Here is an 18,880-nt window from a genome sequence, read left to right as displayed (position 1 = left end):
CACAGAGGGAATATTTGTCTAAAGTGGAGCCTGGGGAGGCTTCACTGAATTCCCCCACCTCAGGGTGTTCTAGGTGAAATCCTGTAGAAAAAATGCTTTTATAGAATGTTTTTCCACGCTGGCACGAGTGGAGCAGATGTGGCAGAGAACCACTCACAGTCACCTCTGCAGGAAGCCAGGGGAGAGAGCAGTAGCATCAGCTCGGACCAACACTGACCAGAATGCAGACATATATGTGGAGAGGTGAGAAGATCAGCTGCTCCCTGCTACCAACACCTCCAAAATTTAAATCCAACCCAGAAAAGAAAAGAGGAGGAAAATAAATTCCTGAGTTGACAAGGGAACCCGTGACCAAAATTAATCTGAACTGACTGAGATAATTTTTCTCCACTGGCAGTATGGGGACTTGAGATTGAAATCAAGTTGAGGTATAGAAAAATATAATTATGTATACATTGCAGTCATTTATTTCATAACTTTCCCAACTCATAAAATAATCAGAAGTGAATACAGTAGGTTTCTCTGGCAACAGGGAATGAGAATTTCCCAAAGTTAGTGGCCTCTCAGCAGAAACCTTTGATAGGATGAAAACTGTTCAGTGTGGCCCCAACAGTGAACATTTGCTCAATTGGAGGGAGCTTTCTTCTCTTGTCAGTGACACTGGTCCCATTGGATCCCTTCATGAAATCATGTCCCCTCTAACTAATTTCAAAATGCTGGCTCCCAAAGATGGCAGAAACAGGTACCATGGCAATTCTAGAGCCAGCGTCTGTATAGATATTCTCATTTCTGACATTCACCTGTGCAAGTTACATGGCATAAGGTTTTTAAATTGCAGTTGACGTTATTCGTGTGCATACTCCAGACATTCTTTCAGATAATGCTGTAGCTCTTGGTATACTATAATGATCCTATGACAACAGGGAACTCAACAAAGGTCACTAGTTTGGACAGTAGACATTAGTGAGTAAGAAAGTCTTTATGCCTGCTTATATATGTCCAAAAAAAGTTTTATTACACTCCAGTATGATTAAATCAGATCCAGTTTGATGCCATTTATGAGACCAAATAGTACTTTTAGGTCTTATTTTTAGTATTTAGATAATTTTCACTTTCAGTATATTAATGGAACTAAGGCCATTTAGCTTAATAACAATTGAAGCACTAACAGTTTTTAACTAAATTTGTCACTGAATGACATGTTAAAGGTTTTCATGAATTCCTTTAAAGGAAATTGCTTTTTAAACTATATTATTAAAATATTACTCTTGTTTCTTTAGTTTTTCACTTAAAAGTATATAGGCTTATACTTTGAAACCACAAATGTCCCTTAAAAATGTAACCCTTTAATTATATAGCATTTTCTTTATATCTTTATCTCTGTGTCTCTTGGTTAATGTAATATAGAAGTTTGTCTACTTTTGGGGGTTTTAAAGGGAATACAAAACAGTGATCAGTAATCTGTCAAGTTGGTTGAATATCAAGTATTTTTTCAATATCAAAAAACTGTTAACTGAAAACTTCATCTGTTTGCCACTCTTGCAGATTCCATTGAAAGGTTTAATTTTTACTGCAAAAAATAATGCAGTGAATAATTGCAAATATCCAATTGAATGGTAATTTACAAAACTGATTACATTATTTGTGTTCTGTATGAGGCCAAAGAATAATAACAATAGTAATAATGAAGCCATCAGTTTTCTGAGCATACATACCAGGCAAGGTACTAGAATTTTCACATAAAGACATACATGGAACCCCTGTAATCCTTACAATAAGCTTTCAAAGGAAGCACAGTTAACCCTCTTTTATAGAAGAGGAAGTTGAAGTTCAGAGGCTTAGCTAATTTCACACTACTAGTATATAGGAAAACCAATATTTAAAACAAAATTTTATAATCCATACATTTTCCAAAATGCTATCATGATTTCCAACTTTTAATGAATTTGACTCATAGCACAGGGAGATCAGCTCGGTGCTTTGCAACAACCTAGAGCGGTGGGATAGGGAAGGTGGGAGGGAGGCTCAAGAGGGAAGGGATATGGGGATATATGAATGCATGTGGCTGATTCACTTTGTTGTACAACAGAAACTAACATAGCGTTGTGAAGCAATTATACTCCAATAAAGATATATTAAAAAAAAGTGAATCTAAAATCTCAGGTAGCCATAGCATAATTTCTGTTCTGTAGCAACTTGATGAATCCTAACTTATATATATATATATATATATATATATATATATATATATACACATATATATATATATGATAAAGTATTTTAGCTTGAAGTTCATCTACTTTGATCTTTCCTCAAATTTGTCATTCTGTCAAAAGTTCCATTATAGAAAATAGAGGTGAATGCTACAGTCTTTTGTAAAACAAATGGATTCATTTATAATCTAAGTTCTATTTTAACATTAAAAAACCCTCATGTGGTTAAATAAGCATAAAAGAAATTTCAGGCTTTTATTCTTCAGTCTGTAAATCAGAACTCTGCTTTAAAGTATGAGAGTCAATCCAAATCAGAAATATCTTTGTATAAACCATGCAGTCATGTGTTAAGAACACAAAGTGAGGCTATCACTCAATGTTAAATATTTTAAAACAAAGCATTTCCTGTTGTCAATATAATGTGTGGCATTTTCCTGAACATTCTAGTTTTCTATTAACATATCTGAGTTAACAGTAAGATAGTTGTTCTTGTTGACTGGCAGGCATGGGTCTTCAATATCCATCATGAAGATTAATTTTCTAGTCTCTTTACTTAGAATTGATTAATTGGTACCCAAAAGATTATTTACAGTGGGTAATAATGTCACTCTTCTTGATATGCTGTTCTATATCTCAGTCTCTTACACTTTACTGTGAGAGAAATTGAGAAAATAGGAGAGGAAGTTGTCTGATTCATACACCACTGGATGCCTTAACAACAACTAGATTCTCTGCCTTTACCAAAAACAAGTACAGAATGAGCCATCTTAAAAATTGGTAACAGGAGCTTCCCTGGTGGAGCAGTAGTTGAGAGTCCGCCTGCCAATGCAGGGGACACGGGTTCGTGCCCTGGTCCGGGAAGATCCCACATGCCGCGGAGCGGCTGGGCCCGTGAGCCATGGCCACTGAGCCTGCACATACGGAGCCTGAGCTCCGCAACGGGAGAGGCCATAACAGTGAGAGGCCCACGTACCGCAAAAAAAAAAAAAAAAAAAAAAATGCTCATCATTATAGTCATAAGGAAGCATGTATTGGGTATCTTCATAACACGTATTATATGTTTATACACAAGAATCTTATTATAATGTTGCACATATATTGCTCACATTGAAATACAGCTAAAAACAAAAGACTAGCCATGTTTGTATAACTGTTTCAATAGTAAGAATAATGTGAATAAAGAGGTATTTGCAAAAGTGGAATGGATACATAATACACATCAAACACTGTATTTTTAGGAATTACTTCATATATTTTCTCAACAACACTATGATATAAGTTCTAGGGCATTCTCATTTTCTGAATGAGGACACCGAGCCTGAGAGGCAAAGTAACCCACCCAAGGTCACACTGGCCAGTGGCTTGGACTCTAAACCCAGAGATTTCATCCTCAATTCCTACACTCTACTGTCCCTTCTGACTTTGATCACATTTTATGTAGTAAACTAAATTTTAGAGGAAACCAAAATGCAGATATGTAATTCATTCATCAAGCTAGTAAAAAGGAATTAGAATAAACCCTTTTTCTATGAATACTGCCAAGATCAGTACTAAATTTGAAGTCTGATGATAAATTTCTAAATGGTTCTATATGCATAAGCCAAAATATTCAGAATATCTCTTTTTCCTGAATAATCTAAAAAGTGTGTCTTGCATAATAACTTTGACTCTATATAGGTTGTGCCTGACTATATTTATTTGCACATCTTACCATTGATTAAATGGAAGTTATGTGTATCTAAGTATAGAATGTAGCCTTCATGGAGGTTGACATAAAACTTCAATGAAAAATGAAAATAAACTGGAAAAATAGTCATGGTCACTTACTTGTTTACTAACAGCATGCTCTATTGTATTGATTTGTCTCAATCTGTGTGATTGCAAAAATAAAATGTAGTTTTCCTTTACTATATCTTGTCCTATATAGGTGATATATACCATTTAAATGTATAATGTATTTATATTTTATTAAACTTAATAATAGGTTACCAAAATGAAAATGAACATGAGAATAAGGAAAAAATAGATTTAGAAAGAAATGTAGCTGAAAGGCTGAGAAAGACCCATTAGAAGTGCTATGACAAAAAAGCTAGCAACATGAAAAACAAAAGATAACCCACCCCTTATAACCTTAAAGAATGGAGTGTCTTGACATCTGAAAATTCTCATGTCACAATCATGTGCAATTTATCACATAAGGCAGTAACTAGAAATTAAAAACATGCCTTGCTTCTACAGCAAATACAGAATACTTAGCTATTGCATGTGTCTGAAATGTCTGTTGTCTGTCTCATAACAGTCACCCTTGTGGACTATTGCATTTTCCCTTCACTTCCACCAGCAGAGTTTTTTTTTTAATCACTTCAAGAAAACTTCTATGTGTCCAATGTTGAGTAAAGAACAAAAATTTGTACCAGTTTGTGCTTTTAGAAAATTACAAATTACATATATGGAGCTTTAGAATTGTTCAGAGATATTTAAAAAAATAGGACTACTAAATCTATAATTCAAGGGTATGCCAAAATAGTTTTATCACATTGCTCTCAAACATATTGATGTTTGAGAGATACTGTCTTTCAACCTATATTTTAAGAAATCTGTAGTTTGGTATACTATCTACTATGAGCAAAACAATAGACCCTGTTGGAAGCATATGTTTTCTCAATAAGAATTGTTTGTTTCTTGTATTAAGATTGTTAGGGAGATATCTAAAATAGGACATCATACACATTAATTACTAATAATTAAAACTTGGTCATGAGTTGATTTGATTGCTCAGAAGTAGGAGAAGACCGTTAATTAATTCTTTCAGGATTTAAGTCCAAGGTGTTTTTGTATTTTTAGTAATATCCAAATGACTTACCAAATCCATATAGTTTTCCATTTCTAAATCTACCAGTTAATTACATCCCTCAAGGAAACACTTTTACCTGAAAATGAGACTAGAAATTAGAGCCTGTGACTAAATGAAATAGGTTCAAAAGAAAGTGGCCTTATGACAATTTACGGCTAAAACATATTCAGTGAATGCCAAATAGTCCACGGAGCTACGTGCATTGCTAGCTGCCTCATAAAGAAAAACTGTCATCAAGTGCAGCATCCTGGTTTGAAGATGTTCAAGAAATATTTTGGGAAAGAACAGTCAGGCTTTACCTCTCTTGTAGCAAAAATTGAAGCCCTCATAAGAAAAGGCTTAACTTTTTAATCTTTGGATCAATCTAGTATGTTGATCCAAAATAGATGGGAGGCATTTAGTAAATACAACTAAATGAATAAATATCAATTTGCTTCTATATTTTTCTAATCATATTTCTTATGTACTATTTATGATATATGGAAATTATATTGATTTATTTGTAAAATGCTAATATTGTGTATGACATATGTACATATATACATATGTATATCTACCTTTATATTCATTGCTACTTTAAAAAATTTAAGATAATATAGATTTAATTATCACAACAGCTCTATGAAGAAAACAGGCCAAATTTTCCTATTCTTATTTTAAATATAAGGAAATAAAACTTCGATGGGTTAAGAGGTTTGTGCAAAACCACATGACTTGGTCTGAAACATTAACCTCTCCAAAATAACTAACCATCTCATTTTTGTAAGTGGTTGTGTCCAGTGGTGGAAGAGAGATCGAGTTGTATGAGAGAGGACACTGCTCATGTGGAGTAATTATTAAGCATCTTTTAATAAAACACATTCTAACATAACCAAAATTTTAGAGATTTACCTATATATAAATATTTACTAAGAACTTTAATAATTAACAATTAGATGTCTTCTCCTAAAAACATGCCAAAATATTAAATAATTTAAAAAACAGCATATTGGTGTCTGATGCATATGAAATTACTCAAAATCAAGAGCCTAATGGATAAAAAAGTGTACAATAAATTGGTAATATTGAAATTAAGTAATGATTTTTCTGATTTTAGTTGGAAGAGGATGGATTGAAATTAAGAAAAATCAATAGAAGCATTCTAATATTTTATTTATAATACATCAAGAGGACTCCAGTTCCTTAACATCTCTGATTCTAAGAACTTGAATACAAAAAAATGAGTAATTATTCCACCACTAGATAAGAATTAGTGTATTATCGTCCATCCATCTTACTTTTTTTTAAAAAAATGGACTTTATGAATATTGGATAATTGAGATTTTTAAATGCCATGCAAGTTTCAAAATCTAATTTTGGCTTGGTTTGCAAAGACCAAAAAGTCACTGAAATTTCATAATTTGAAACCAAGCACCTTGTTTTGAGGAAAAGATTCCAGACTATCTGAGCCTAAATTAAAGAGATCAACAGTTGATCTTTCTATTTTTATATATCTTTATTGGAATGTAATTGCTTTACAATGGTGTGTTAGTTTCTGCTTTATAACAAAGTGAATCAGCTATACGTATACATATATCCCCATATCTCCTCCCTCGTGCGTCTCCCTCCTACCCTCCCTATACCACCCCTCTAGGTGGTCACAAAACACCGAGCTGACCTTGCTGTGCTATGCGGCTGCTTCCCACTAGCTATCTATTTTACACTTGGTAGTGTATATATGTCCATGTCACTCTCACTTTGTCCCAGCTTACCATTCTCTCTTCCCGTGTCCTCAAGTCCATTCTCTATGTATGTGTCTTTATTCTTGCCTTGCTCTTACGTTCTTCAGAAACTTTTTTTTTGGTCTCCATTTATATGTGTTAGCATACGGTATTTGCTTTTCTCTTTCCGACTTACTTCACTCTATGACAGACTCTAGGTCCATCCACCTCACTACAAAAAACTCAGTTTGGTTTCCTTTTATGGCTGAGTAATATTCCATTGTATATATGTGCCGCATCTTCTTTATCCATTCATCAGTCGATGGGCACTTAGGTTGCTTCCATCTCCTGGCTATTGTAAAAGGAGCTGCAATGAACATTGTGGTACATGGCTCTTTCTGAATTATGTTTCTCAGTATTTATGCCCAGTAATGGGATTGCTAGGTCGTATGGTAGTTCTATTTTTAGTTTTTTAAGGAATCTCCATACTGTTATCCAGAGTGGCTATATCAATTTACATTCCCACCAACAGTGTAAGAGGGTTCCCTTTTCTCCACACCCTCTCCAGAATTTATTGTTTGTAGAATTTTTGATGGTGGACATTCTGACCAATGTGAGGTGATACTTCATTGTGGTTTTCATTTGCATTTCTCTAATGATTGGTGACATTGAGCATCCTTTCATGTGTTTGTTGGCAATCTATATATCTTCTTTGGAGAAATGTATATTTAGGTCTTCTGCCCATTTTTGGATTGGGTTGTTTGTGTTTTTGATACTGAGCTGCATGAGTTGGTTGTAAATTTTGAGATTAATCCTTTGTCAGTTGCTTCATTTGCAAATATTTTATCCCATTCTGAGGGTTGTCTTTTTGTCTGGTTAATGGTTTCCTTTGCTGTGCAAAAGTTTTTAAGTTTCATTAGGTCCCATTTATTTATATTTGTTCTTATTTCAATTCCTCTAGGAGGTGGATCAAAAAGGATTTTGCTGTGATTGATGTCACAGAATATTCTGCCTATGTTTTCCTCTAAGAGTTTGATAGTGTCTGGCCTTACATTTAGGTCTTTAATCCATTTTGAGTTTATTTTTGTTTATGGTGTTAGGGAGTGTTCTAATTTCTTTCCTTTACATGTAGCTGGCCAGTTATCCCAGCACCACTTATTGAAGACACTGTCCTTTCTCTATTGTATATTCTTGCCTCCTTTATCAAAAATAAGGTGACTACATGTGCATGGGTTTATCTCTGGGTTTTCTATCCTGTTCCATTGATCTGTCTGTTTTTGTGCCAGCACCATACTGTCTTGATTACTGTAGCTGTGTAGTATAGTCTGACATCTGGGAGCCTGATTCCTCCAGCTCCATTTTTCTTTCTGAAGATTGCTTTGGCTATTCATGGTCTTATGTGTTTCCATACAAATTGTGAAAATTTTTGTTTGAGTTCTGTGAAAAATGCCATTGGTAGTTTCATAGGGATGGCATTGAATCTGTAGGTTGCTTTGGGTAGTATAGTCATTTTCACAATGTTGATTTTTCCAATCTAAGAACATGGTCATTCTCTCCATCTGTTTGTATTTTCTTAAATTTCTTTCATCATTGTCTTATACTTTCTGCATACAGGTCTTTTGTGTCCTTAGGTTTCTTCCTAGGTATTTTATTCTCTTGGTTGCAATGGTAAATGGTAGTGTTTCCTTAATTTCTATTTCAGATTTTTCATCATTAGTGTATAGGAGTGCAAGAGATTTCTGTGCATTAATTGTGTACCCTGCTACTTTACCAAATTCATTGATTAGCTCTAGTAGTTTTCTGGTAGCATCTTTAGGATTCTCTATGTATAGTATCATGTCATTTGCAAACAGTGACAGTTTTACTTCTTTTCCAATTTGGATTCCTTTTATTTCTTTTTCTTCTCTGACTGCTGTGGAAAAACTTCCAAAACTATGTTGAATAATAATGGTGAGAGTAGGCAACCTTGTCTTCTTCCAGATCTTAGAGGAAATGGTGAGGAAACGGTTTCAGATTTTCACCATTGAGAATGATGTTGGCTGTGGGGTTGTCATATATAGCCTGTATTATGTTGAGGTAAGTTCCCTCTATGCCTCCTTTCTGGTGGGTTTTTATCATAAATAGGTGTTGAATTTTGTCCAAAGCTTTTTCTGCATCTATTTAGATGATCATATGGTTTTTGTCCTTCAAATTGTTAACATGGTTTATGACTGATTGATTTGCATATATTGAAGAATCCTGGCATTCCTGGTATAAACCCCACTTGATCATGGTGTATGATCCTTTTAATGTGCTGTTGGATTCTGTTTGCTAGTATTTTGCTGAGCATTTTTGCATCTATGTTCATCAGTGATATTGGGCTGTAGTCTCTTTCTCTGTGACACCTTTGTCTGGCTTTGGTATCAGGGTCATGGTGGCCTCATAGAATGAATTTGAGAGCATTCCTCCCTCTGTTATATTTTGGAAGAGTTTGGGAAGAATAGGTGTTAGCTCTTCTCTAAATGTCTGATAGAATTTGCCTGTGAAGCCATCTGGTCCTGGGCTTTTGTGTGTTGGAAGATTTTTAATAGTCTCAATTTCAGTGCTTGTGATTGGTCTGTTCATATTTTCTATTTCTTTCTGGTTCAGTCTCGGAAGGTTGTGCTTTTCTAAGTATTTGCTCATTTCTCCAGGTTGTCCATTTCAGTGGCATAGAGTTGCTTGTAGTAATCTCTCATGATCCTTTGTATTTGTGCAGTGTCAGTTGTTACTTCTCCTTTTTCATTTCTGATTCTACTGATTTGAATCTTCTCCCTTTTTTTCTTGATGAGTCTGACTAATTGTTTATCAATTTTTTTTATCTTCTCAAACAACCAACTTTTAGTTTTATTGATCTTTGCTACTGTTTTTTTCATTCTTTTTCATTTATTTCTGATCTGAAATTTATGATGTCTTTCCTTCTGCTAATTTTGGGGGGGGTTTGTTCTTCTTTCTCTAATTGCTTTAGGTGTAAGGTTAGGTTGTTTATTTGAGATGTTTCTTCTTTCTTGAGGTAGGATTATATTGCTGTAACCTCCCTCTTAGAACTGTTTTGCTACATCCATAGGTTTTGGGTCATCATATTTTCATCGTCATGTGTTTCTAGGTATTTTTTGATTTCCTCTTTGATTTCTTCAGTGATCTCTTGGTTATTTAGTAGCATATTGTTTAGCCTCCATGTGTTTGTATTTTTTACAGATTTTTCCTGTAATTGACATCTAGTCTCATAGCGTTGTGGTAACAAAAGATACTTGATATGATTTCAATTTTCTTAAATTTACCAAGGCTTGATTTGTGACCCAAGATATGATCTATCCTGGAGAATGTTCCATGAGCACTTGAGAATAAAGTGTATTCTGTTGTCTTTGGATGGAATGTTGTATAAATATCAATTAAGTCCATCTTGTTCAATGTGTCATTAAAAGCTTTTTTTCCCTTATTTATTTTCATTTTGGATGATCTGTCCACTGGTGAAAGTGGGGTGTTATCATCCCCTACTATGATTGTGTTACTGTCAATTTCCCCTTCTATGGCTGTTAGCATTTGCCATATATATTTAGGTGTTCTTAAGTTGGGTGCATAAATATTTCCAATTGTTATATCTTCTTGGATTGATCATTATGTAGTGTCCTTCTTTGTCTCTGGTAATAGTCTTTATTTTAAAGTCTATTTTGTCTCATATGAGAATTGCTACTCCAGCTTTCTTTTGATTTCCATTTGCATGGTATACCTTTTTCCATCCTCTCACTTTCAGTCTGTATGTGTCCCTAGGTCTGAAGTGGGTCTACTGTAGACAGTATATATATGGGTCTTGTTTTTTTATCCATTCAGCCAGTTTATGCTTTTTGGTGGGTGCATTTAATCCATTTACATTTAAGGTAATTATTGATATGTATGTTTGAATTATCATTTTCTTAATTGTTGTGGGTTTGTTATTATAGGTCTTTTCTTTGTCTTGTGCTTCCTGCCTAGAGAAGTTCCTTTAACATTTGTTGTAAAGTTGGTTTGGTTGTGCTGAATTCTCTTAGCTTTTGCTTATCTCTAAAGGTTTTAATTTCTCTGTTGAACCTGAATGAGATCCTTGCTGGGTACAGTAATCTTGGTTGTAGGTTTTTCCCTTTCATCTCTTTAAATATGTCCTGCTGCTCACTTCTGGCTTGTGGAGTTTCTGCTGAAAGATCAGCTGTTCACCTTATTTGGATTCCCTTGTATGTTATTTTTCCCTTCCTGCTCTTAGTATTTTTTCTTTGCATTTAATTTTTGATAGTTTGATTAATATGTGTCTTGGCATGTTTCTACTTGGATTTATCCTGTATGAGACTCTCTGCACTTCCTGGACTTGATTGACTACTTCCTTTCCCATATTAGGGAATTGTTCAAGTATAATCTCTTCAAGTATTTTCCCAGTGTATTTCTTTTTCTTGTCTTCTTCTGAGACCCCTATAATTCAAATGTCAGTACATTTCATGTTGTCCCAGGGATCTCTGATACTTTCCTCAATTCTTTTCATGCTTTTTTCTTCTGCTCTGCAGTAGTTATTTCCACTATTTTATCTTCCAGGTCACTTATCCATTCTTATGTCAGTTATTCTGCTATTGATTGCTTCTACAGAATTTTTTATTTCATTTATTGTGTTGCTCATCATTGTTTGCTTGCTCTTTAGTTCTTCTAGGTCCTTGTTAAACGTTTCTGTGTTTTCTCCATTCTATTTCCAAAATTTGTATTGTCTTTACTATCATTACCCTGAATTCTTTTTCAGGTAGACTGCCTTCTTCTTCATTTGTTTGGTCTGGTGGGTATTTACCTTGCTCCTTCATCTGCTGTGTGTTTCTCTGCATTCTCATTTTGCTTAACTTACTGTGTTTGGGATCTCCTTTTCACAAGCTGCAGGTTCGTATTTCCCATTGTTTTTGGTATCTGCCCCCAGTGGCTAAGGTTCGTTCATTGGCTTGTGTAGGCTTCCTGGTTGAGGGGACTGGTGCCTGTGTTCTGGTGGATGAGGCTGGATCTTGTCTTTCTGGTGGGGAGGACTGCATCCAGTGGTGTGTTTTGGTGTGTCTGTGACTTTATTATGATTTTAGGCAGTCTCTCTGCTGATGGGTGGGGTTGTGTTCCTGTCTTGCTAGTTGTTTGGCAAAGGGTGTGCAGCACTGTCGCTTGGTGGTCGTTGAGTGGACCTGGGTCTTAGCACTGAGATGGAGATCTCTGGGAGAGCTTTTGCTGTTTGATAATATGTAGAGCCTGGAGGTCTCTGGTGTACCAATGTCATGAACTCGGCTCTCCCACCTCAGAAGCACAGGCTTGACACCCAGCCAGAGCACCAAGACACTGCCAGCCACATGGCTCCAAAGAAAAGGGAGGAAAAAGAAAGAAAGAAAGAAAGAAAAAGAAAGAAAGAAAGAAAGAAAAATTAAAATATTTATTAAAATAAAAAGTAAAAAATTATTAAAAATTAAAAAATCAAAAAGTAATAAATGAAAAGAAAGAAAGAAAGAAGAGAGTAACCAAACCAAAAAACAAATCCACCAATTATAACAAGTGCTAAAAACTATACTAAAAAAAAGAAAGGCAGACAGAACATAGGACAAATGGTAAAAGCAAAGCTATACAGAGAAAACCACACTAAAAAGCATATACATACACACTCTCAAAACGAGAAACAGGAAAAGAAAAAATATATAGCTATATATATATCTATAGGTATATATATATCTAAATATATATATATAAATAAATAAATATATATATATATATATATATATATATATATATAGGAAGAGAGCACCCAAATCAATAAACCAATCTACCAATGACAATAAACTCTAAATACTAAACTAAGATAAAGATAAAACCAGAAACAAATTGGAGGCAGAAAGCAAACCCCAAGTCTACAGTTGCTCCTAAAGTCAACTGCCTCGATTTTGGGATGATTCATTGCCTGTACAGTATTGCAGAGATGCAGGGTACATCAAGTTGATTGTGGAGATTTAATCTGCTGCCCCTGAGCCTGCGGGGAGAAATGTCCCTTTTTCTTCTTTGTTCAAACAGCTCCTGGGGTTCAGCTTTGGATTTGGCACCACCTGTGTGTGTAGGTCACCTGAGGGTGCAGGCTCTTCGCTCAGACAGGTTTAGGTTAAAGTAGCAGGTGGTTAGGGAGCTCTGGCTCACTCAGGCCAGTGGGGAGCAACAGGTACGGAATGCAGGGCAAGGCTGCAGTGGCAGAGGCCAGAGTGACGTAGGAACAACCTGAGGCGCACTATGTGTTCTCCTGGGGAAGTTGTCCCTGGATCATGGGACCCTGGCAGTGGGAAGCTGCACAGGATCCTGTGAGGGGAGGTGTAGATAGTGACCTGTACTTGCACACAGGCTTCTTGGTGGCTGCAGCAGCAGCCTTAGCATTTCGTGCCTGTCTCTGGTGTCTGCACTGATGGCCGCAGCTTGCACCCATCTCTGGAGCTCATTTAGGGGTGTTCTGAATCCCCTCTCCTTGCACACCCTGAAACAATGGTTTCTTGCCTCTTAGGCAGGTCCAGACTTTTCCTGGACACACTCCCGCCCAACTGTGGTGCACTAGCCCCCTTCAGGCAGCCAACATCAATCCTCTCCCTGGGATCTTTCCTTGGAAGCCCGAGCGTCAGCTCCCAGCCCCCACCTGCCCTGGCAGGTGAGCAGACAAGCCTCTCAGGCTGGTGAGTGCTGGTTGACTCCCATCATCTGTGCGGGAATCTCTCTGCTTTGCCCTCTGCACCCCTGTTGCTGCACTCTCCTCCGTGGCTCTGAAGCTTCCCCCACCCCCAACCCCCATGTCTGCAAGTGAATGGGCTTCCTAGTATGTGGAAATTTTTCCTCCTTCACAGGACACAAGGTGCATGTCCTGTCCCTACTCTTTTGTCTTTGTTTTTCCTTTTTTCTTTTGCCCTACCCAGGTAAGTGGGGAGTTTCTTGCCTTTGGGGACGTGTGAGGTCTTCTGTCAGCTTTCAGTAGGTGTTCTGTAGGAGTTGTTCCACAGTTAGATGTATTTATGATGTATTTGTGGGGAGGAAGGTGATCTCCACGTCTTACTCCTCCGCCATCTTGAAGGTCTCCCTCAGCAGTTGATCTTGATTTAATTTAATAAACAATTTCATTTAATTGTGCAAAGAGTTGGGATTCTTCCATAGAATGTAGTCATCTTGAAGGATTCTGATATTTGGTCCAATTTATCTCTGTCCACCTTTATTATTAAAATGTACTGAATGGACCCAGGAATATCTCTTTGTCACAGACCCACTCTTGAAGTAATGCATGGCCAGTCAACAGAGATTTTATTGTTTATCAATTAATCTGCTGCATTACACTGTATAGAAAATATTCTAACTCCTTTAATGCATGGCCAGTCAGTACAGATTTTACTGTTTTTCAATTAATCTGTTACATTATATTGTACAGAAAATATTCTAACTACTTTTCCAGTAAAATACCAGCATATTTGAGAGTCTTAGACTTACTCTGTTTCAGGTCAAACCTCATTCCTGAATTTGATATGAGTTCCTGAAATCTTGTTTCTGTGGTCAGATAGCTGGCCTGTGTTATACACTTCCTGTTGTGGTGTGTTCAGACATCGCAGATTTCTGGTGCACTGCTGAGATCAGGAAATGCACCTTTTTATTAAGCATAAGCGACTAATTAAAATATTAGTGCACATTATATAAATGAGATATGGCACCAAAGTTGCAAACAGTGAACTGAATACATATGTTTGTGATGAGATGATCCTTGCTGCCTCCCTCCCCCAATGTAAAAGAAAGAAGGGTCTAGAAATGCAGAATAAATGAGAGATGACCTTAATTATATCTGCAATGCCCACACCAAAAAAAGTAAAATTACGCTATGCTGCAGCTTTTCTAAGACATGTATTTATTTATACAGATAGATTATTTGATAATGATATTTAGTAAATATCAATTGAGCATTGTTTCCTTCTCTTCTTTGGCTGAATTTGATTTTAGCTTGCTAAGATATACTATAAATGCTTCATTTTATTTATTTTCTAACTAGACTTCATTATTACTGCAGTAGAAATATACCTTATCACTCAAAGTAACCATGATTGTTAGCATTAATATATCACTGCTGTATTTAGTCAATTTTATAGAAATGACACATACCTCAATTCTTAAATGATTTGTATTTATAACTAATATTTTTATTCTTAGTAAGACCACAGACAACACAAAAATATAATTAATTTATCAGATTATTTGTTCCTTAATATAGTAGTTGTTTTATTTATTTTTAATTGCCTTCAATGTACAAATAAAACACAGCAGCACCCTATGGGGCTCCTGGGCACAAAAGCTTTTCTGTGTCCCTCATTTCTTTGATTACAGGAAATAGGCTTCATTCAGCTTCATGACCTTCCCTGAGTACCAACAGGCAGGTTTAAACATTTGCTAATGAGGAAGGGAAGGGGATGCAGAGACAAGGGAGGAGCAGCTGACAAACAATAGTGCAGCCTTGGGGCAGGGTCCTGGTTCCCCCTTAAGGGATACACACAACAATATCTGAGCTCTTTTGCACATCTAATGCCCCCACCAAATGGAAGATGTTAACTACTTGATGAAGCACTCTTCATTCCAGAGGTCACAGTTTGCCCATCATCACCTGACACCAGATGACCTCTGGATTGAAATACTGTGGGTCCTACATGCACCCTGATCCTCATCAGCAACCCCACCCCTTGACTATGAAACCTCTCACAAAACCTCCTGTGTTGGGACACAGTTTTGAGGGCATTAGCCTGCCCCCTTTACCTGGCAAAGGAATAAAACTATTCTTTACTACATCACTCAAAACTCTGTCTCTGAGATTTTATTCAGTGTAGGGGTACAGAGGTTGGATTTGGCTTCAAATTTTGGCACCCAACATGGGGCTGACTTAGGGATGGCCCCAGAAGGGTCCCCTGGCTTGACTGGATGCCCCGAGGTTTTCTCCACACCAGCCTCTTTTGAGGGAGCAGAGAGTAGGAGAATTCCTTTAGAGGGCAGATCACCTGTGACCCTTGCCTGGAAAGGCTAAGTCCTGGTCATACCTGATCCTGGTAGTCAGAACTCTGAGGCAGGAGTAAGAAGCAGAAGATGGACCATCCTTGCAGCTGCCAAGGCCACCTTTGGCTTGAGGACATGCCCTTCTTCCTCCTGTCTCAGCCAGCCTGAAATTCCTACTCTGAGGAATTATATGGGGGAAGGAGAAAGATAGTGTCTGATGTTGCAACACTGCTGCCAGAACCTGGTTAAATCCTCTGGCATATAGTCTGAGACCCCTTGGACCTTGTCCTGGGTAAATCCTTTGGCATATAGTCTGAAACCCCTTGGACCTTGTCCCTCTGAGAAACTTTCAGTTCCATCTGGGGAACATTCAGTTCCTTTCTGGGGATTTTCTGTTTTGGAAATCCCACCTATAAGGCACCACTTGGATTAAGGTCACTGGCTTAGTGGGACTTGGAATTGGCCACTCTGTGCTTTGTGCTGTCTGTGTTTTTTGGATGTAAGGCTTCCACCTGTTGGTAGGGGTTCTGGTTTGTTCTCAGTCCACATGTGAGTGTTTTTCAATCAGATATATGAAGTGCTTCTTCAGTTCCATCTGATATCCCCTTAAGGAACATTCTGACAGACTGGTACACCTATAGCTATGAACCTATGAATAGGGAACACTGTGTGACCACAGTATTCTTTAGACTCTGGAGAAAATAGGTTGAGATGAAACAATGATTTATGGATTTATGTATGTCTTAGTATGTATCTTTGCCTTGGATAATATTGCTGGGGTTAATTTGTAAATGAACTCTAATTGACTTAAAAGTGGTTACAAATTTAATATAATTATTTAGGAAACTTGCTGAAATGAGTTTCAGGCCCACAGGATCTGGGAAATATTCAGTACTGAATTGATATCTGCTATTAAAAGGTGTCTTGTTAGTTGATTTAATTAATATATATTGTACCTAGGTTTACTGAAGTTCAATAAGTTTATGTCACTCCTGTTGCAGAGTTTTTCAGCAGAAAGAAAAAACAATAATTAACTTGATATAATGAAATTCTTATTGGTAAATTACATGCAGATGAGTGAAGGACTTTTGGGTGAACTCTTTAGGAATAACTATTTTAGGAATGTCTACTTAAGAATAATCTACCCAGATATTGGTAACTTAAAATTTAGAGTTGTTAAATTAAGTTAAATGATGGAAGTTTATTAAATACATAGGTCATTTCCAAATAAAATAAGATACTGAAACATTAATTACTGAACATTGTCTTCCCTTTGCAGAGAAATTAAGGGTATTTAGGGCTATTGATGAATGTGTTCAGTGCCACCCTAAGATGTTCTTTATGAGAAAGAACATATTTTTTAGAAATGATTGGTATTTATGTTCACCAATGTACAGAGTGTTGATAAAGAAGACAGTTCATGGTTTCTTAAAGAAAGTAGGATGCATGTTTTCAGTAAAAGAAGGTATGAGGAATGGAACTGCATTGCATTTAGGAAAAAGAAAGTGAGTCTGTCTTGGAGTTGGTTGTTTCGGGGTGGAAAAATAGGGGACAGGCTACTATGGATGCAGAATGTGATGGAAGACTTGTGGGAAGTGGACCCTGAGAAAAGAGTTTTGGGTATGGTTGAGACTGGCTAAGTTTAGAATAAATTTAATTGAGTAAATGAATTTTAAAAGTAAGCTGGTGCAAAACTTTAATTTGACTTTTATCAGTTAAGAAGACAAGTTTTCTTAAAATGTTGATCTGTCCCTGATAACAGATTTTTAAAGTTTCTTTGTCTTTAAGTGACTTGTATTTGCTTTTGTAATCCTTTCATGGATTCTAACGTTCTTTTGACCTCCAGCTAACTTTGAGTTGCTTTAGAAGTCCCCTGAGGCACCTCAGAGAGAAATATTTAATTAGCATGTTAAATTACATGGAATTCCTAAAAGTCTAGTATGTTCTGATAAGATGTTATCAGTCATAATTGCAGTTATTTTAAAATGTATGTCACAGCAATAGCTGTTTCTTTTGTCAATTATATTGTGATCAAATGTTTAACTGTGACCTTTGAAGTCTTTCTGTGATTTATAGGCAATTATCATTGTACTCTGATAAATCTCAGATTATACTGGGGAACTGAGTAAGAAATTAAATCATCCTAAGTGAAAATCTGATGGCTTCATTAAGGTGGCTTCATCATGGTTTTGATCTGTGTTCTCCAGATATAGGGAAGCCCTTCCCCTCAAGTTGGTTATGATTTATAGCAATTTGGTAAACTACACCTGTGGGTAAGATTAAAGCATTTTTCTTTTCTCTCTACCTGGGCTCTCCAGAAATTGGGGGCTCCTGGGTTTCAACAAGCTTTATCAGTTGAATGGGAAAGACGGTCTCCTGGCATGTGCAGGAATCTCGGTATTTGGGGGACCTCTAGAAAAAATCCACCAAGACAGAGCCAGATGTCAGGTCTTTGGCATGGCTTTCATGGCCTTGAGAGGCGTATTGGGAATTCAGTCTGAGACTCCTCAGGAATTCCACCACAGCCAATGTGGAAGAGCCTATATGGTCAATTAACCAGACATATTTTGCAAACAAATTAGATTTGATTAGCTGTGATTGGCGGAGATGAGGGTAATTTTAGAGAGAACAATATTATGTTTTAGTGGATGTTAAATTCTAATTCTGTTTATTGAGGTCTGTATTCACTAAGATTTACTTCCCAGATAGTTCCTTGCTGTTATGTTATATTGTTGCAGAGTTTAATTGAATTATTGAAAGTACACTCTAAAATTGTATCTAAACTCAGCAATCTCTCTATGGATGAAGGTCAGATGCTCTATGATCTGCAACCAGGAGATTAACACTTGTCTATCATCATTTAAATTTAAAGGCTCCCTTATGTTGGGAACAGTTAAACCATACTATGGATAACCAGCCTAATAACAGTAGGAAAGCAAGCTGGGTGCCTTATGGACAATGCCAGTATATAATTTCCCTTAAAGATAAGGACTGGTATAGAACAGACTAAGTCAGACGATCTGGAATATACTGGGTTGAATTTAATGTAAGTTCTTGACTTAAATTCT

This window comes from Lagenorhynchus albirostris, chromosome 10 (assembly GCF_949774975.1).
Source record: "Lagenorhynchus albirostris chromosome 10, mLagAlb1.1, whole genome shotgun sequence".
In the NCBI taxonomy this organism is placed as follows: domain Eukaryota; kingdom Metazoa; phylum Chordata; class Mammalia; order Artiodactyla; family Delphinidae; genus Lagenorhynchus; species Lagenorhynchus albirostris.
Note: the sequence above shows the minus strand (reverse complement) of the source record.